The 21,454-nt window shown below is 41.4% G+C and overlaps 1 non-coding gene across 1 annotated transcript; it reads right to left on the bottom strand.

Annotated features, from left to right (window-relative positions):
• Nucleotides 1-8,853: 8,853 nt before the first annotated feature.
• TRNAW-CCA (transfer RNA tryptophan (anticodon CCA)) lies at nucleotides 8,854-8,925 on the bottom strand. Its single transcript has one exon. It is a non-coding gene; the product is annotated as a tRNA-Trp (tRNA).
• Between the last annotated feature and the right edge of the window lie 12,529 nt (nucleotides 8,926-21,454).

Genomic DNA, 21,454 nt, shown 5'->3' with positions numbered 1-21,454 from the left:
GATAGGGGAACAAGTGCTATAAGATTTAAAGATATATTTTAAACCTGTAATAATTTAAAAATTGATGTATTGGTACAGAGGTAGACAAATGACAAAAGGAACACACTAGTGCCCTGAAATATGTTCATGTACATAAGAAAATTTGGCAGGATGACAGATGTACCACTGTAAATCTGTAGAAATGAGTGCACCTCAGTCATGACATATTATCTTTCTCATATATTGTTGAATTTGGTAATGCTTTTTTACAAAACTGTACCAGGTGTTTTTTTTTTAATTATGGTAAATTTTTAAATCATTAATTTTGATTCTTAAAGTCAGATTATAGGAATAACCAGGAGTAAGTATATCTTCTTGAATCAATTAAGTAAGGTACAGTTTTCTAGGTACTTGTCTATTTTACCTAGGTTTTCAAATTTATTGGCATAAACATATTCTTAATTATCCTCTTGCCATTTATTCTAGCTTTATTGAAATATAATTGACATGCAATATTATGTAAGTTTAAGATGTACAACGTGTTGATTTGATAGACATATACTGCAAAATGATTACCACCATAACTTTAGCTAACACCTGCATCACATTATTACCATTTATTTGTGGTGAGAACATATAAGATTTATCCTCTTAGCAACCTTCAAGAATATATTACAGTATTGTTAACTATAGTCACCATGGTTGGATAGTATCACCAATTCAATGGACATGAACTTGGGCCCATGATTTACATTAAATCCCCAGAATTTATTCATCTTATAACTGGAGGAAGTTTGTACCCTTTGATTGGTATGCCCGCATTTACCCCACCCCTTAGTACCTGGTAGCTGCTATTCTACTCTGTTTCTGTGACTTTGGCTTTTTTAGATCCCACATATAAATTATGTCATGGTATTTTCCTTTCTCTGTCTCTTATCAATATATCACTTAGCATAGTGCCTTCAATAATTTCCAAGGATGCTGACTGAAACATTGCATTTAATTGTGAAAATATCAGATGTCCATAATCCAGAGAATTCTCTGGATTAATTAATATTGTAATTAATTTAACAATTAATATCTGAATTAATATATAATGATATAATTAACATTGTATTCTCCTATCATAGTTTATAATATATATTAATTAATAATAAATTAATTTTGGTATATTACAATGGAAAATACAGCAGTAAAAATTAATGAACTGAATCTACACATGTTAACATTGATGAACATCAAAAACATAAGTGAGACAACCAAGTTCCAGAAATCTATATACATATGAAATCATTCTTACATATTTAGAAATGAACACATATGCATACATGTTGAAAAAATAAGAAAACATGGACTGCAGAGAAAGCAAATTCATGATGAAGATTGCCTCTGAGGAAGGGATTTGGGACTGCAGAGTAGAGCACAGGGAAACTCAACTTTGTAATGTTTAATTCTTTAAAAAGTCTGAAGTAAACATGAGTATCCATTCAAGTGGGATATTTTACTTTTTATTAAAATTGTGATGATAATAATAATAAACAAAGGTTCTGAGATGGAAAAAGGCTTTTCAAGGCTTATAAACATAGCAGCTTGACTAGAACACAATTACAGAAGGATGGAGTTTCCGAGGTGGTGGTAGTGGTAAAGAACCCACCTGCAAATGCAGGAGATTTGGGTTCAATCCCTGGGTCAGGAACATACCCTGGAGGAGGGCATGACAACCCACTCCAGTATTCTTGTCTAGAGAATCCCATGGACAGAGGAGCCTGGCAGACTACAGTCCATGGGGTCACAAAGAGTCGGACATGACTGAAGCGACTTAGCACCCACATACACACAGAGTGTCAGGAGACAGTGGTTGCAGAGATAGACAACCGCCAATCAATGCAGTGTTTTGAGGCCATGGTAAGAAGTTCCTGCTTTATTTGCTTTTACTCATTGAAAAACTACCTTTGTCAAAGGAAATATGAATAAAATCTCATGCTCAGTCATACAAACAGTAGTAGAAATCTTGCCCACTCTGGGGGAGGGTCATCTCAGTTTGATTCCTTGCCCATTTCTCTGCATGCTTTCTCTTTGGAAGGCAGTGAAAACACTCTATAAAGTAACATTTTTTTCCATTTTATATACTTGCATGTGTACTTAGTCACTTTAGTCGTGTCTGACTCTCTGTGACCCCATGGACCATGGGCCCGCCAGCCTCCTCTGTCCATGGGATTCTCCAGGCAAGAATACTGGAGTGGGTTGCCATTTCCTTCTCCAGTGATAAAGTATGAAGTGACTGAAGTGAAGTCGCTCAGTCGTGTCCGACTTGCTGCGACCCCATGGAATGTAGCCTACCAGGCTCCTCCGTCTATGGGATTTTCCAGGCAAGAGTACTGGAGTGGGTTGCCATTTCCTTCTCCGATTTTATATACTTGCTGCTGCTGCTGCTGCCAAGTCGTTTCAGTCGTGTCTGACTCTGTGCGACCCCATAGATGGCAGCCCACCAGGCTCCCCCGTCCCTGGGATTCTCCAGGCAAGAACACTGGAGTGGGTTGCCATTGCCTTCTCCAATGCATGAAAGTGAAAAGTGAAAGTGAAATCGCTCAGTCGTGTCCGACTCTTTGTGACCCCATGGACTGCAGCCCACCAGGCTCCTCCGCCCATGGGATTTTCCAGGCAAGAGTACTAGAGTGGGGTGTCATTGCCTTCTCTGTTTGTATACTTACTAATATACAAAGTCAAATGAATGAAAAAGTAGCATGAATGAATAAATAAATGGCTAAGGATATGGTCTCAGGAATCAAACACCCTGAGGCTGAATCTCAAATCTACTATGCTGTGTGACTTTGCTCAAGTTAATTTTTTTAATCGTTTCCCCCATCTGTTAATGGCAATAATAATAGTAGCTACCTCACAGGACATTTTAAGTATGATATTAGAAGCATATGTGAAAATGTCCAATATATTATTGAACATATAATAAGTACTCAAAAGATGCTTTATTATTAAGTTTAAAACAAAAAAAATAAAGGAGGGGACAGAGTTCATTAGGTGGAATGGGATGGGATAGAGGAGGGAGACTAGGAAAGCCAATAAAAACTTTAATCAGGATTTTACATTTCAGCTGAGTTGTGACGGATTGAAAAGAGTTTGCTAGGTAGGAGGAAATTGGCAGTGGGCAGTATTCTAGCAAACAGCACACTTAAAAGTATGGAGGAATAGAAATGGTGTGATGTTTCATTGGACAGAATGTACAAGTATATATGAGAGAATATAAAAATAAACAGATTTACTTTAAGTTGTGAAGAGCTTTTTATTATGCTGGAGTAAGGAGTTCCAGGCTATGGTTTTTACAGTGGTCATGTATGGATGTGAGAGTTGGACTATAAAGAAACTGAGTGCTGAAGAATTGATGCTTTTGAACTGTGGTGTTGGAGAAGACTCTTGAGAGTCTCTTGGACTGCAAGGAGGTTCAACCAATCCATCCTAAAGGAGATCAGTCCTGGGTGTTCATTGGAAGGACTGACGTGGAAGCTGAAACTCCAATTCTTTGGCCACCTAATGCGAAGGGCTGACTCATTGGAAAATACCCTGATGCTGGGAAAGATTGAGGGCAGGAGGAGAAGGGGACGACAGAGGATGAGATGGTTGGATGGCACCATCGACTTGATGGACATGGGTCTGGGTGAACTCTGGGAGTTGGTGATGGACAGGGAGGCCTGGCGTGCTGCAATTCATGGAGTTGCAAAGAGTTGAACACGACTGAGAGACTGGACTGAACTGAACTGGAGGAGTTCAAATCTAACCCTGAGAGTAACAAGGAGCCCATAGAAGTTTATAAGCAGGAGAGTAACATAAGATTTTGAGAAAGATAACTATTCCAAGGGGTATGTTTTAGTCAAGGGTAGGCCTAGACAACATTGTCAAATAGGTAAAGTTTAAATTCTCCTCCACACTTGCCTATTGGCCTCTCTTTTATCATCCTTTTCCAGACATGACTAGTGTGTCCATGCCCCCTTAGATCTAGGAAGCCCTGGTCAGGATAGATATCCTTATTACATGGACATTAGGCTTCCCTGGTGGCTCAGGCAGTTAAGAATCCACCTGCAGTGCAGGAGACTCGGGTTCAATCCCTGGGTCAGGAAGATCCCCTGGAGAAGGAAACGGCAACCCATTCCAGTATTCTGGTCTGGAGAATTCCATAGATAGAGGAGCCTGGTAGGGTACAGTCCTATAAAGTAAGCTCCAGGAGATTAAGTATGATCTAAATGACTGTTATGTCCCCAGAACCTCACACAATACCTATCATATCACATGAGTCACTGAGTGTTCATGGCTTGTTACATGAATGGATGGATCAAGAGCAAGAAGGACTCCATGCTTTTTTTGGGGGGATGAGGCAGGGCAGTGAGAGTCCCATGGACAGAGGAATCTGGCAGGCTATAGTCCATGGGGTCGCAAAGAGTCAGACACTACTGAGCAACTTTCACACACAATGAAATATATGATTAAGAGGTGAGTTGGTCTCTTTATAGTGATGGCAAAATAAAAAATTGAACATTAACACGTGATCACTTGTGTAGTCATCAATTCATTGTCTTACAAGCTGGTCTTGGATTTAAGAGAAAAAAAGAGAAAGAGATGACTTTCCAAGTATCTTTTATGCCTGTTGATAAACCAAGCCAGTATTCTCTCTAAAATCCTAACTGCCTCATAATCTCCCTCAGGCTCAGGTCATTCTAGGCATCATGTCCCAGCAAGGCTGTTTTCCAACAACAGTGGATCCCATTCAGACTCTGTGCATACAGTTGCTTAATGCAAATTTGGAACTAGGCTTTTGACAGCTTAGGAGTTGGTATTTTATTACAATGTCTATAAAGTGGCTGTCATTAAAAGAAAAAAAACTCTCAAGTGTCTGTGTGAAAAAGGTACCGAAATTCTGTGCTTGTGCAAAAGATCAAAATGGTCAGATGTTAGGGGAAGGTCAAGCTGGCCGCAGGACTTCTATAGAACTAGCTTAGGCGCTCTGGCCTGGTGCTGGAAGGGACTGACCTTGTTCATAGCCCACTGCTCCTGAGCAAGCTGGGGAATAGGAAAGGTAATGTTGCTCTGGCTTGCTGAAATGAGTCAAAGACAGGAAAGAGTGGGAGATAAGGATAATTTTGGAGAGGGTAGAAAAGAGAGAATTGAAAGAAATAAGTGTACATTTGTTAAGTTATATGGAGAAGATAAACATTTTAAAGTAACAAATAAAATAGCCATGGGCAGTAATCTTCTGCGATTGCACGATCTTAGTATTACTTGGCTCAGAGTGTGTGTGTCATATTGGCTTCAGTCTCTTCAACTGTAAAATAAAGGGACTGTATTAGTGGCTATTTGCAGTCCTTTCCAGATCCAATATTCTGTAATTCCATGGTGGAAATGACACAGCATAAAATTACAGTTTGCCTGGTTCAAATGACAGAGAGGATGCTAACTTGGACCGTGGTGATCAACACCACTTATTCACGTAAGTGAAGCCCCATTACATTGTCTCAGATGAACAGCTATATAACTGACCCAAAAGAATTAGAGATTGCGGCTTTTCAGGGGCAACATATTTACCAAAGATATATTAGTATATAAATAAGCAGAATGAAGTTTCATTCATTACAAGTGTATTTCCCAGAAAACAATAGTTAAAACAACAATAAAATTTTCTTTGGATGAATGTGGCTAAGGTTGAAAGGAAATGGGACTCAAGATCTCAGCTCTGCTGCTCCTTCTCTGGTAGATGGAAAGAAAGGAATGATTTCAACTGACTGCCTATAGAGGGGTGTCCAGACAAATTATCTATCCACCATCAACACTACCACCCATCCTGAACAAAACATATATTGGAAATCAGATTAAAATGAGCATTAATAACAGGTCTGAGGAAAAAGTCAGAAACAGACATATTATGGGTGGGGAGAACCATGTATAGAAAGAGCCAGTCCTACTATTTTACCTTAGTAATGTTGTTATGAGCAAAGTTATTGAATGAGTATTTATGTATCGGACTCTTGGCATTTTTAGCAAAAGCCAGTGGGAATCATCTTATTTTCTTTTTCTTACCATCTCCTTTTTATGGGTCTCTGTTCAGTTCTGCCAGTATCAGGATTCCAGAGTATGGCACTTAGGATATTCAAGAGACAGAAAGGCTGTCCATGTCTCTTCAAGTGGTGAGAGAATGCCAACTAAACTGGCTGAAACCTACATTCATCCACTTATTTGCTCTTTGATTTAAGCAAAGCTTGTGCTGGGCCTGGTGCTGGGCATTGCTGTAAAATTACAAACAAGACAGACATGTCCCCATGCCCTAGAAACTTATCTTCTAGATAATAATACAATAAAAATAAAAAGAATCACACAAATAAAATTATGATGTGATTATAAGGGAAATTTTTGCTCTGAACCTAAAACTGCTCTAAAAAACAAAATCTTTAATTAAAAAGTGAGTTGCAAGTGTGCATATTTAGCTTTCCATCACAGTGAAGAGAGTTTTTTTTTTTTTTTAATGTAACCTGATTTGAGTGTGAGAGTTTTGTGCATGAGTTTGTTTGCATACCCAATACATAGGCACTCTACCTACCAAGGTAAAACTACTAAGGTTCCACCTGATACTGATCAATTTAAAGCGTATGGCTGATCTTCAAATGAAGACAGAGGGAAGCTATGCCATCTCAGGTCAGAACAGGACTAGACCTTCAGCAAGTTTTCTATGGAAAGCATCTGGTTAGAGGCATTTGATTATTTTGCACTTTCAATCATTTCCATGGACTCCCTCAAACTGCTCATGGATTGAATGGGTTTAGGGGAAATCTACTCTGAGAGGCTGAAGTGGTCACTAGGGATCCCAGATGGCTCTAAGATGCTGCATCTGGTGATCTTTCCTCTCTCCTCAAATCATCTCCTTTGAGGCAAGCCCATTTATCAACCTAGAAGTGATATTTTCTAAGGTCAAGGTTTTATTCTGATAAAAATTAGCTCTTGGACCACCAGAATGCAATACTGTGGCTGGGAAGAATGCAGGGTTTTTTGTTTTTGTTTTTGTTTTTTAAGGAGCCTATAGGGTATCACTGGATAAATCAGAAACAGAGAGGAAAGCAGGCGCTGGGACATCAGGAAGCCACTTAGCTTGTCATATCTCCAACCTTAGTCTTTTGCAACGACTTTATACTTACCTCCTCTGAGGAGATAAGCCAAATAGATGGCACACTATGTTTGCAAATCTGGGACTTGGTTTAGAGCACTTTGTCTTCTCATTGAAAAGGGGAAGGGGAATGGGGAAGAAGCTGTCTGATGCAGATTTATTAAAAAAAAAAAAACAAGCCTCAATTATCTGTCTACGTCAGGCAAAATTTGGGATGAATAATCTGAATAATTTCCTTATTACTTCATGTCATTATGTGCGTGGGACAATCAAATAAACCCATTTCCTTTCATTTAGCTTCCTTTCAGCTTGAGAAATGGTATACTCAGTTTAATGCACTGTTGGAAAGCTGAACAATCTCTTTTAATTTCCTGATTTCAACTCATTCAACAACATTTATGGAGCACCTACTGTGTGCCAGGAACTTCCTTTTAAAATTTAAATGAGTCAGATTTAATATTTCAGTAGTGTATTTTCATGACTTTATACCTTTGTCAAACAATTATGAATGCACATATTTAGTTGAAAGGCTAATGGCATGGTAACAAGCAAGCAATTCTAGCCCAGCTGCGTGACAATTAACACAACTGAAGTTGATTTTGTCAAACTTGGCCCTTAGCTGAGGATTGATTCTCATGCTAGCTTGTGTGCCAGAGCTGAAGCTACTAGCTCCAGCCTTCCATTTCTCAAAAATCGCTGGATCCTGGGCCTTCTGTCTAAAGCTCAAGTCAACTTTACTATTGAATAAATAAAGCCAGATTTTTGTCTGCGTGTTCATGTGGACATGCTGCTGCTAGCAAAAATAGATTCAGGAAGTCATATTGCTTGCCTGCCATCCTTTAGCTGCTTCCTTTAGAAGCGGCTTTAAGCTTCTGAACTGTAAAAACCGTACACATTCCTAATATTTGTTGTTGCCATCATTCCTGAGGGTTTGGGAAAGGAGAAGTAGCTCTGAGTAGGAACCAAGGTGGGTAGGAATGGGGTCCAGAATGACAAGTGGGAGAATCTCACTGAGAAGCTTTGTGCACAGCCGCCATCCTTCCCCATCATTCCCTCCTGCTTGTTTGCTGCAATTGGGGATTTATACCCTTCAGCAACCGTATGATTTTGCCCCTCACCTTGCCCCAACTCACTGGGCATTCTAACTGGTTTCCTTTAGACAATGACCCTGGGACATTTTCCTAGTTTAGGCCAGCAGCACTGCTCTTGGTTGAACAATGTGTATACCACAGGTGGGCCCTTTCAAACCTATCTCCTCCACTAAGACCTTAAGGCTAATAAATACCCCACTCAATGAATAAGCCAGAGAAGGCAATGGCACCCCACTCCAGTGGAAAATCCCATGGATGGAGGAGCCTGGTGGGCTACAGTCCATGGGGTTGCTAAGAGTCAGACACGACTGAGCTACTTCACTTTCACCTTTCACTTTGATGCATTGGAGAAGGAAATGGCAACCCACTCCATGTTCTTGCTTGGAGAATCCCAGGGACGGCAGAGCCTGGTGGGCTGCCATCTGTGGGGTCATACAGAGTCGGAGATGACTGAAGCGACTTAACAGCAGCAGCAGAAGCAATGAATGGTGGTGATGGTGAAGTTGCTCAGTCGTGTCCAACTCTTTGTGACCCCGTGGACTGTAGCCTACCAGGCTCCTCCATCCATGGGATTCTCCAGGCAAGAATACTGGAGTAGGTTGCCATTTCCTTCTCCAGAGGATCTTCCCAACCCAGGGATCGAACCCAGGTCTCCTGCATTGGAGGCAGACGCTTTAACCTCTGAGCCACCAGGGAAGACTCAGCAATGAATAAGCACTGAAATATCCTTCCAATTCTTCCTATACCACTTACAGGCAAGATGACAGCTGTTCACAAAGGTTCTTAGTGAGATTCTCCCACTTGTCATTCTGGACCCCATTCCTTCCCGCCTTGGTTCCTACTCAGAGCTACTTCTCCTTTCCCAAGCAGGCAAATGATAGTTTCATTCACATTCAGATAACAGAGACTTATGTGACATTTCTTTTAGGTAGCTTTGCATTTTGAAAAAACTTTAGGGAATAGGAAAATCCTCAAGAGACAGAACACATATTTAGTAGAATTTCTCCCATGAGGAGATGAGGTAATTACAGACAGGGGTGCCGTCCAACTATTTCACAAATTGCAATACAATGGCTCAGCAGCTTTCAGTCCTCTGACAAAATACTGAAGCAGGTGTCCAAAGACCAACAAGTAAAAGGAGATAGCCAGATCATGACTTCAACAAGTCCATAACTGGGCCCTGTGGCTAGATCTCTGATCTCTACTGACAAGAGACTCCCTTTGTGCATTATGTCTAGACCTGTCTTTTAAATTAGAAATTTCTTGTTTTTATTAGTAAATACAACACATGCATAAAAGGGAGGCTTCCCTGGTGATGCAGATGGTAAGGATTCCACCTGTCAATGCAGGAGACAGGTTTGATCCCTGAGTCAGGAAGATTCCCTGGAGGAGGGAATGTCAACCCATTCCAGTATTCTTGCCTGGGAAATCCCATGGACTGTAGTACAGTCCATGGGTCGTAAACAGTCAGACACAACTGAGCGACTAAGAACCCACACGCATGTTTTGGCCACACCTCACAGCTTGCGGGATCTTACTTCCCCCACCAGGGACTGAAACTGCACCCTTGGCAGTGAAGCACTGGACCGCCTGGGAATTCCCTTCATATACTTAAAATAATAAAAATAAAAGAAACATACCTATAACCAGCACCAACCCTATACAACAAAACACTCAGTTTTGGCCCTGGCGAGGATGGGATGCAGATGGTGGCAGCATCAGAGCAACCGGTAAAGGCTGCGGGTTTCAGTTCTGTAACCATTCCTCCTATGCCTTGACTCGTGGGCTGCGAAGCCTGGGTAGGATCCTGCTGCGGTGGGCGCAGCCGCTTGGAGTGGAGTCTGCCTGGGGGCAGGTGTGGAGATTTCTGGGCAATGTAATGTGGAAGCCATTGTTCACCTTGTCCTCATTCTGCACATTCGTGTTGAAAAGGGTGTGCTTGCGTGCATGCTAAGTGGCTTCAGTCGTGTCTGACTCTGTGTTACCCTATGGACTGTAGGCTCCTCTGTCCATGGGATTATTCAGGCAAGAATACTGGAGTGGTTTGCCATTTTCTTCTCCAGTGGATCTTCCCCACCTAAGGATGGAACCTAGGTCTTTTACGTCTCCTGCCTTGGCAGGAGGGTGATTTATCATTAGCGCCACCTGCCCAAATGAGAAGGAAACAGCAACCCACTCCAGTATTCTTGCCTGGAGAATCCCATGGACAGAGGAGCCTGGTAGGCTACAGTCTATGGGGTCACAAGAGTCGGACACGACTTAGCGATTAAACCACCAACCACCATAGCAGCAGAAGAGTAGGGCATAAACGGTATGTGTCATCCATACTAGGCCTCAGGCTTCCCAGATGGTGCAGCAGTAAAGAATCTGCCTGTAATGCAGGAGAAGCAGATGAAGCAGGTTTGATTCCGGGGTGGGGAAAATCCCCAGGAGGAGGAAAAGGCAACCCACTCCAGTATTGCCTGGGAAATCCCATGGGGTTGCAAAGCTCAGATACTCAGTCTCCTGTCATCTGCTTCTGGCAGATTCCTCAGCTGGTGTTGCACCCCCTCCACCCCCACACCGGGGGCGGAGGCAAAGCTGTGCCTCCAGGAAAACAGAGCAAAAAGAGTGTGCCCATAGATCGCCACAGTGACTAGTGTAGTGAACGCAGGGAGAGGAACAACATGGCTGTAAAAAAGTGCTCCTTGATAAGCAGAAAGAAGAGGATACATGGCCAACAGTCAATCAGCTCAAGGAAGAGGCAGCATGCCAGGCCTCCCTGTCTATGACCAACTCCCAGAATTTACCCAAACTCATGTTCATTGAGTCAGTGATGCAATCCAACCATGTCATCCTCTGTCATCCCCTTCTCCTCCCGTGCTTAATTTTTCCCACATCAGGGTCTTTTCAAATGAGTCAGCTCTTCACATCAAGTAGCTAATGGATTACATAGTCCATGGAATTCTCCAGGCCAGAATACTGGAGTGGGTAGCCTTTCCCTTCTCCAGGGGTTCTTCCCAATGCAGGGATCAAACCCAGAACTCCCACCTTGCAGGCGGATTCTTTACCAGCTGAGCCACCAGGGAAGCCCTTTAAAGGTATATGTTTTTTTTTTAAAATGCCCTGGACGTTGATGTTCTTAATAAATCCTGACTTCCCCTCCACTGAAATAAAAAAAAAAAAAACTGCCCAGTTTCTGTGATGTCTTATGTAAGTCCTTGGCTAATAGTTTTCCTTCCCTCCCAGAAAGAAACGTAATATCCTGAATTATGTATTCATCATTCCAATACTTTTCTTCATAGTTTTTCTATATATGTATGTACCTCTTAGGCTTCCAATGCCAGAGATGTAAGAAATGTAGGTTTGATCCCTGGGTCTGAAAGAGCCCCTGGAGGAGGATATGACAACCCACTCCAGTATTCTTGCTTAGAAAATCCTAGTATTCTTGAGAATCCCATGGATAGAGGAGCCTGGTGGGCTATAGTCCATGGGTCATGAAGAGTTGGACAGGACTGAAGTGACTGAGCTCGAATGAATATACCCCTTAAAATAGTTTAATTTTTTCATATATTTGCTTTTATATAAACAGAATTATCCTGTGTTGGGAACCCACTCCAGTACTCTTGCCTAGAAAATCTTATGGATGGAGGAGCCTGGTACAGGCTACTGTCCATGGGGTCGCAAAGAGTCAGACACGACTGAGTGATTTCACTTTACTTCATCCTGTGTGTATTCTTGCATGACCTGTTGTAGTTCGGTCTCATTAATTTTCTCTGCTTTATTTATTCTCCAGTGTTTGGATGTGACACTTCTGTATGCTTGTTTGACTGTTTTTTTAGCTATTATAACAACTTCTATGGATATGATTCCTGGTGCATATTTGTTTTAGAGCCTAAAATAGAAGTGTACTTGGTAGGTCATGAGAAACCTATATGCAGGTCAGGAAGCAACAGTTAGAACTGGACATGGAACAATAGACTGGTTCCAAATAGGAAAAGGAGTATGTCAAAGCTGTATATTGTCACCCTGCTTATTTAACTTCTATGCATCATGAGAAATGCTGGGCTGGAAGAAGTACAAGCTGGAATCAAGATTGCTGGGAGAAACATCAATAACCTCAGATATGCAGATGACACCACCCTTATGGCAGACAGTGAAGAACTAAAAAGCCTCTTGATGAAAGTGAAAGAGGAGAGTGAAAAAGTTGGCTTAAAACTCAACATTCAGAAAACTAAGATCATGGCATCTGGTCCCATCACTTCATGGGAAATAGATGCAGAAACAGTGGAAACAGTGTCAGACTTTAATTTTTTCGGCTCCAACATCACTGCAGATAGTGACTGCAGCCATGAAATTAAAAGACACTTACTCCTTGGAGGAAAAGTTATGATCAACCTAGATAGCATATTCAAAAGCAGAGACATTACTTTGCCAACAAAGGTCTGTCTAGTCAAGGCTATGGTTTTTTCAGTAGTCATGTACGGATGCGGGAATTGGACTGTGAAGAAAGCCAAGTGCCGAAGCATTGATCCTTTTGAACTGTGGTGTTGGAGAAGACTCTTGAGAGTCCCTTGGACTGCAAGGAGATCCAACCAGTCCATTCTAAAGGAGATCAGCCCTGGGTGTTCTTTGGAAAGAATGATGCTAAAGCGGAAACTCCAGTACTTTGGCCACCTCATGCAAAGAGTTGACTCATTGGAAAAGACTCTGATGCTGGGAGGGATTGAGGGCAGGAGGAGAAGGGGACGACCGAGGATGAGATGGCTGGATGGCATCACGGACTCAATGGACGTGAGTCTGAGTGAACTCTGGGAGATGGTGATGGACAGGGAGGCCTGGTGTGCTGCGATTCATGGGGTCACAAAGAGTTGGAGACGACTGAGCAACTGAACTGAGCTGAACTGATGCTGAGTATAGGTACAACTCTACTGTGTAATGCCAAATGGTTTTCCACAGTGATCATACCAACTTAAACTCCATTACAGTGTAAAGAATTAAGTTCAGAGGAGTCTTTGTGGAAAACAAATACAACCAGTGGTAATTATACTACCCAACAGCCCCATTTATCAGTAAAGTAGACCACAAGACTCATTCATTTAGATGTTTAAGTCCACACCCTATCTAGTTTTATAGCTCATGGCTACAGCTTCAGGAAATATTCCATTATTCAGAAAAATACACAGTACAAAAGCCCTTGAAAATGCATGATTTATGTTATGCACTATAACCCTGAAAAGAAAGAAGAAAAAAGGCAGATGACTGAGGAGAAGGTAAATACAATATCCCACCATTGTGTTCCATCCACTCTACTGGTTGAGTTTTTATTTGTGTTTCTCATTTATGGCAAAAAAATTTTGAATGTGTAGATAATGATTTTTAATAAAAAATTTTCAAACAATCTACACAAAAACAATAGATTGAATACCTGTATATTCACCACCTAGATTTAACAAATGTTAACATTTGCTACATTTCACATATTTTCTTAGATAGATAATAGTAAATGATTCTATTACCAATTCTAATTTGGAGGAGAGTTTCCCACCATACAAGTCAGTTCTAAAGCTATCTACTGGGAGATAGGATTAGATCCCACAGGTTAATGGCTCAGTCCTGCAAGACTGCCCCCTCACTCCACATCAGATGCCAATTTCAAGTCCAGATTGTCACATGTACTTCTGGCCTACTGGCTACAGATTGGCAGTTCCAACCTCTAATGATGGAGGATTGGGGTTTGATTAATTTGGTGGAGCAGCTCACAGATCTCAGAGAAACATTTTACTTACTAAACTACCAATTTCAAAACCTGGTGGAAGAGATGTACCAGATAAGGTGTGAGGGGGCAGGCTCCTAAGGCACCACTCTCTCTAGACCTCCACGTGTTTACCAACCCAAAAGCTCTCTAAACCGTGTCCTTTTGAGTTTTTATGGAGACTTTACTACATAAGCAAGCTTGATTAAATAGTTGGTCATTGGTGACTGAATTCAATATCTAGTCCTTCTCTACACCATAGAGAAACTGAAAGTTTCAACCTTCTATTCATGACATTGGCTCCACTGGCAACCAACCTCCATCCTTAGGTGCTTCCCAAGTCACCTCATTAACAAACCAAAGGTATCTTTATTGTTCTCATTGCTTAGGAAATTCCAAGGATTTTAGGAGCTGGGTGACTGAAACAAAGACCAAATATATATTTATTATTAGAAGTCACAATATCACAGGTGGATATGAAATAAAATATTTCCTTAAAAGTAAAGCCCCTTTATAATCCTCTCCTATCCATTCTCCTCCCTCTCCCTCTTTTCCTCAGAAGTAACCTCTCTCCTGGAAGTTGTTGTATGTCTCTTCCTTTTATTTTTAGGAGCATATGTATGTTCCCGGGGTTCCCTGGTGGTTTAGTAGGTAAAGACTTGCCTGCAATGCAGGAGACCAGGGTTTGATCTCTCAGTTGGGAAGATCCCCTGGAGAAGGAAATGGCAACCCACTCCAGTATTCTTGCCTGGAAAATCCCATGGACAAAGGAGCCTGTCGGGCTATAGTACACAGGGTCACAAAAGTCAGACACAACTTGGTGACTAAACCACCATGTATGTGTCCATAAACTACACATAATTTTTCATTCACTTAAAAATTTTACACAAGTTTCATCATGTTGTATCTATCATTTGGGAATATATATTTTTAATTCAACATTAAGTTTTGGACATTTGTCAATGTATTATACCACTACCTCTTTCATTGTTACTCTGTGTATGATTCCATTATGTGAGGATACCACAATGTATTTATTCATTCTTTTTTTTATGTGGGACTTTTTGATTCTTCTCTGTTGTCAGAAACACTGCAAAGAAGATACCAGTGCACTTCCTGAAGTTTTCAATTGCGTACCCAGAAGGGAAATAACAAGAATGCCAAGAGCGAACACTTCCTGCTTTATTACAGGTTGCCACATTGCTCTCCACCCTGACTGTGCCAATGTACTGTTTCCCCAGAAGAATATAAACATGCCTGCTTTCCTCTCCCCATAACTTCCCTTCTCAGAGTGCAGACTACAAGGGGATGGGGAATAGTGGCCTGAAAAGTAAGGAGAAACTAGAGAGTTGGAAAGGGCTACATCACCAGGTGACTTGCCAAACACTCTAGGGAGCTGGCTCCTATTCTGAGAACCCATTGAAATGTTTCCATCAGGAGAGTGTCATGATCAATTTTCCCTTAAGAAAGATGACAGGAGCCAACATGGAGAATGGATTGGAGTGGGAAGGCAGGCTTTAGAAAAGGCCTTTGGAATAGGGAGGGACTGAGGGCTACTCAAATGTATCCTCACTTTGCTAAATCTCTTTGTTTTGTTTTTCAATGAAAACAATAAATTCTGGTTCCCACGTTAATTGATTTTCCTCTAGTGGCGCTTCAAGGTCCTAAAGTTCTAGCCTAAAGGAAGAGAGAACAGGTTTTGCTTCCATTGTCTGGCAGTTTTATAAAGGACACATACTGTGCAGAAAAGACATACAGCCTGTCAGTTGCACAAACCAATAAACACACCTTTATTGCTAATTACCATTTTCTTTTTGTGCTACTTTTTGCCAAATGGCAATGAAAGCTGAAGCACAGATGCACATTAACATCCTTCTTGATTTACTGACAATTCAGCACTGACAGTTTAATAAGCTGAGGACTCAACCCAAAGATTATTTGTCACTGCATTTTGGGGGCAGTGTCTTCCCTCACCTCTTGAACTGAGCAGCCTGTTCACATTTGTAACAACTGCACCAAAAATATTAGTGTTTTAAACTTATGTTGCATATTTTTAATGAAAAACTCAAAACATGTCTCTTCTGTAAGAGAGCAATATTTGTCACCCCAATATTATATATCTCTTTGGGAAGAGGATTCATTTCAGCTGATAAATTTTAAGGCCCAAAAGACTCAGGAATAATCTTTGGCCTTCCCCCTGAAGCCCAAAAGAATGTAGACAGAAGAGTTGTTCCAGGAAGCATTATCACCATAGCTAACTAGCTGTGTTGACAGGAAGAAATTCAGCAAACTCTGCTTATTAAAATTCGTCTCCATGTCCCATTGTCTCTGCCTGGCCCAGCATCCATTTATTTACCAAACATTCCCTTTTTCATCTCAATGTGGCTTGTCTTCCTCATCTTTGAAGTCCCAAACCACAACCCCCAATATCCTCTTTTGTCTTTAATGGAAGATGATACTTAAGGTAAAGGCTTTGGCCATTTTGATGAATTACTTGGTTTTCCTGGGGCTGCAACAGCGCATGAGGGCAGCCAAGAGGAGCTACCCCACATCCAAGGTCAGGGGCAGTGGTCAAGAGGAGTTACCCCACGTGGAAGGTAAGAGAAACCCAAGTAAGACGGTAGGCACTGAGAGAGGGCATCAGAGGGCAGATAGACTGAAACCACAACGACAGACAACTAGCCAATCTGATCACATGGACCGCAGCTTTGTCTAAATCAATGAAACTAAGCCATGCCGGTAGGGCCACCTGAGACGGATGGGTCATGGTGGATAAGTCTGACAGAATGTGGTCCACTGGAGAAGGGAATGGCAAATCACTTTAGTATTCTTGCCTTGAGAACCCCATGAACAGTATGAAAAGGTAAAATGATAGGACACTGAAAGATGAACTCCCCAGGCAGTAGGTGCCCAATATGCTACTAGAGATCAGTGGAGAAATAACTCCAGAAAGAATGAAGGGATGGAGCCAAAGCAAAAACAATACCCAGTTGTGAATGTGACTGGTAATAGAAGCAAGGTCCGATGCTGTAAAGAGCAATATTGCATAGGAACCTGGAATGTTAGGTCCATGAATCAAGCAAATTGGAAGTGGTCAAACAGGAGATGGCAAGAGTGAATGTCGACATTCTAGGAATCAGCGAACTAAGATGGCCTGGAATGGGTGAATTTAACTCAGATGACCGTTATATCTACTACTGTGGGCAGGAATCCCTCAGAAGAAATGGAGTAGCCATCATGGTAAACAAAAGAATCCAAAATGCAGTACTTGGATGCAATCTCAAAAACGACAGAATGATCTTTCGTTTCCAAGGCAAACCATTCAATATCACAGTAATCCAAGTCTATGCCCCGACCAGTAATGCTGAAGAAGCTGAAGTTGAACGGTTCTATGAAGACCTACAAGACCTGCTAGAACTAACACCCACAAAAGATGCCCTTTTCATTATAGGGGACTGGAATGCAAAAGTAGGAAGTCAAGAAACACCTGGAGTAACAGGCAAAATTAGCCTTGGAACACAGAATGAAGCAGGGCAAAGGCTAACAGAGTTCTGCAAAGAAAATGCACTGGTCATAGCAAACACCCTCTTCCAACAACACGGGAGAAGACTCTACATATGGACATCACCAGATGGTCAACACCAAAATCAGATTGATTACATCCTTTGCAGCCAAAGATGGACAAGTTCTACACAGTCAGCAAAAACAAGACCGGGAGAGGACTGTGGCTCAGATCATGGACTCCTTATTACCAAATTCAGACTTAAATTGAAGGAAGTGGGAAAAACCACTAGACGATTCAGGTATGACCTAAATCAAATCACTTATGACTATACAGTGGAAGTGAGAAATAGATTTAAGGGACTAGATCTGAGAGAGTGCCTGATAAACTATGGACGGGGGTTCATGACATTGTACAGGAGACAGGGAGCAAGACCATCCCAAAGAAAAAGAAATGCAAAATAGCAAAATGGCTGTCTGAAGAGGCCTTACAAATAGCTGTGAAAAGAAGAGAAGTGAAAAGCAAGGGAGAAAGGGAAAGATATACCCATTTGAATGCAGAGTTCCAAAGAATAGCAAGGAGAGAAAAGAAAGACTTCCTCAGTAATCAATGCAATGAAATAGAGGAAAACAATAGAATAGGAAAGACTAGAGATCTCTTCAAGAAAATTAGAGATACCAAGGGAATATTTCATGCAAAGATGTGCTCAATAAAGTACAGAAATGGTAGGGACCTAACAGAAGCAGAAGATATTAAGTAGAGGTGGCAAGAATACACAGAAGAACTATACGAAAAAGATCTTCATGACCCAGGTAATCATGAAAGTGTGATCACTCACACTCACCTAGAGCCGGACATCCTGGAATGTGAAGTCAGGTGGGCTTTAGGAAGCATCACTATGAACAAAATTAGTGGAGGTGATGGATTCCATGAGCTATTTCAAATTCTAAGAGATGATGCTGTGAAAGTGCTACACTCAATATGCCAGCAAATTTGGAAAACTCAGCAGTGGCCACAGAACTGGAAAATGTCAGTTTCCATTCCAATCCCAAAGAAAGGCAATGCCAAAGAATGCTCAAACTACCACACGATTGCACTCATCTCACATGCTAGTGAAGTAATGCTCAAAATTCTCCAAGCCAGGCTTCAGCAATATGTGAACCGTGAACTTCCCAATGTTCACGCTGGTTTTAGAAAAGGCAGAGGAACCACATATCAAATTTCCAACATCCCCTGGATCATTGAAAAAGCAAAAGAGTTCCAGAAAAACATCTACTTCTCCTTTATTGACTATGCCAAAGCCTTTGACTGTGTGGATCACAATAAACTGTGGAAAATTCTGAAAGAGATGGGAATACCAGGCCACCTGACCTGCCTTTTGAGAAACCTGTATGCAGGTCAGGAAGCAACAGTTAGAACTGGACATGGAACAACAGACTGGTTCCAAATAGGAAAAGGACTACATCAAGGCTGTCTATTGTCACCCTGCTTATTTAACTTCTATGCAGAGTACATCATGAGAAATGCTGGACTGGAAGAAGCACAAGCTGGAATCAAGATTGCCGGGAGAAATATCAGTAACCTCAGATATGCAGATGATACCACCCTTATGGCAGACAGTGAAGAAGAACTAAAGAGCCTCTTGATGAAAGTGAAAAAGGAGAGTGAAAAAATTGGCTTAAAGCTCAACATTCAGAAAACTAAGATCATGGCATCTGGTCCCATCTCTTCATGGCAAATAAATGGGGAAACAGTAGAAACAGAGGCTGACTTTATTTTTCTAGGCTCCAAAATCACTGTGTCTTTTTTCACAGCCTTTGTTTTAAAGTCTATTTTATCAGATATGAGTATTGCCACTCCTGCTTTCTTTGGTCTCTATTGCTTGGAATATCTTTTTCCAGCCCTTCACTTTCAGTCTGTATGTTTCCCTTGTTTTTGAGGTGGGTCTCTTGTAGCCAACATATATAAGGGTCTTGTTTTTCTATCCATTCAGCCAGTCTTTGTCTTTTGATTGGGGCATTCAAACCATTTACATTTAAGGTAATTATTGATAAGTATGATCCCGTTGCCATTTACTTTATTGTTTTGGGTTTGAGTTTATACACCCTTTTTGTGTTTCCTGTCTAGTTCAGTTCAGTTCAGTCGATCAGTCATGTCCGACTCTTCGTGACCCCATGATTTGCAGCACGCCAGGCCTCCCTGTCCATCACCATCCTCCGGAGTTCACTCAGACTCACGTCCATTGAGTCCGTGATGCCATCCAGCCATCTCATCCTCGGTCGTCCCCTTCTCCTCCTGCCCTCAATCCCTCCCAGCATCAGAGTCTTTTCCAATGAGTCAACTCTTTGCATGAGGTGGCCAAAGTACTGGAGTTTCAGCTTCAGCACCATTTCTTCCAAAGAAATCCCAGGGTTGATCTCCTTCAGAATGGACTGGTTGGATCTCCTTGCAGTCCAAGGGACTCTCAAGAGTCTTCTCCAACACCACAGTTCAAAAGCATCAATGCTTAGGCGCTCAGCTTTCTTCACAGTCCAACTCTCACATCCATACATGACCACAGGAAAAACCATAGCCTTGACTAGACGGACCTTAGTCGGCAAAGTAATGTCTCTGCTTTTGAATATACTATCTAGGTTGGTCAGAACTTTTCTTCCAAGGAGTAAGCGTCTTTTAATTTCATGGCTGCAGTCACCATCTGAAGTGATGTTGGAGCCCCCCAAAATAAAGTCTGACGCTGTTTCTACTGTTTCCCCATCTATTTCCCATGAAGTGATGGGACCGGATGCCATGATCTTTGTTTTCTGAATGTTGAGCTTCAAGCCAACTTTCTCGCTCTCCTCTTTCACTCTCATCAAGAGGCTTTTTAGCTCCTCTTCACTTTCTGCCACAAGGGTGGTATCATCTGCATATCTGAGGTTATTGATATTTCTCTCAGCAATCTTGATTCCAGCTTGTGTTTCTTCCAGTCCAGCGTTTCTCATGATGTACTCTGGATATAAGTAAAATAAGCAGGGTGACAATATACAGCCTTGACATACTCTTTTTCCTATTTGGAACCAGTCTGTTGTTCCATGTTCAGTTCTAACTGTTGCTTCCTGACCTGCATATAGATTTCTCAAGAGGCAGGTCAGGTGGTCTGGTATTCCCATCTCTTTCAGAATTTTCCACAGTTTATTGTGATCCACACAGAAGAGGATCCTTTAACATTTGTTGGAGAGCTGGTTTTGGGGTGCTGAAGTCTCTCAGCTTTTGCTTGTCTGTAAAGCTTTTGATTTCTCCTTCATATTTGAATAAGATCCTTCCTGGGTACAGTAATCTGGGCTATAGGCTATTTTCTTTCATCACTTTAAGTATGTCCTGCCATTCCCTTCTGACCTGAAGAATTTCTATTGAAAGACCAGCTGTTATCCTTATGGGAATCCCCATGTGTATTATTTGTTGTTTTCCCCTTCCTGCTTTTAATATTTATTCTTTGTGTTTGATCTTTGTTAATTTGATTAATATGTGTCTTGGGATGTTTTGCCTTGGGGTTATCCTGTTTGGGACTCTCTGGGTTTCTTGGACTTGGGTGATTATTTCCTTCCCCATTTTAGGGAAGTTTTCAACTATTATCTCCTCTAGTATTTTCTCATGGTCTTTCTTTTTGTCTTCTTCTTCTGGGACGCCTATGATTCGAATGTTGGGGCCTTTAACATTGTCCCAGAGGTCTCTGATATTGTCTTCATTTCTTTTAATTCGTTTTTCTTTTTTCCTCTCAGATTCATTTATTTCTACCATTCTATCTTCTACCTCACTAATCCTATCTTCTGCCTCCATTATTCTACTGTTGGTTCCCTCCAGAGTGTTTTTGATCTCATTTATTGCATTATTCATTATATATTGACTCTTTTTTATTTCTTCTCAGTTCAGTTCAGTCGCTCAGTCATGTCCAACTCTTTGCGACCCCATGAATCACAGCATGCCAGGCTTTCCCTGTCCATCACCAACTC

The sequence above is a fragment of the Budorcas taxicolor genome, chromosome X (genome assembly GCF_023091745.1).
Source record: "Budorcas taxicolor isolate Tak-1 chromosome X, Takin1.1, whole genome shotgun sequence".
Taxonomy (NCBI): domain Eukaryota; kingdom Metazoa; phylum Chordata; class Mammalia; order Artiodactyla; family Bovidae; genus Budorcas; species Budorcas taxicolor.
This window is presented reverse-complemented; position numbering and strand designations above follow the sequence as displayed.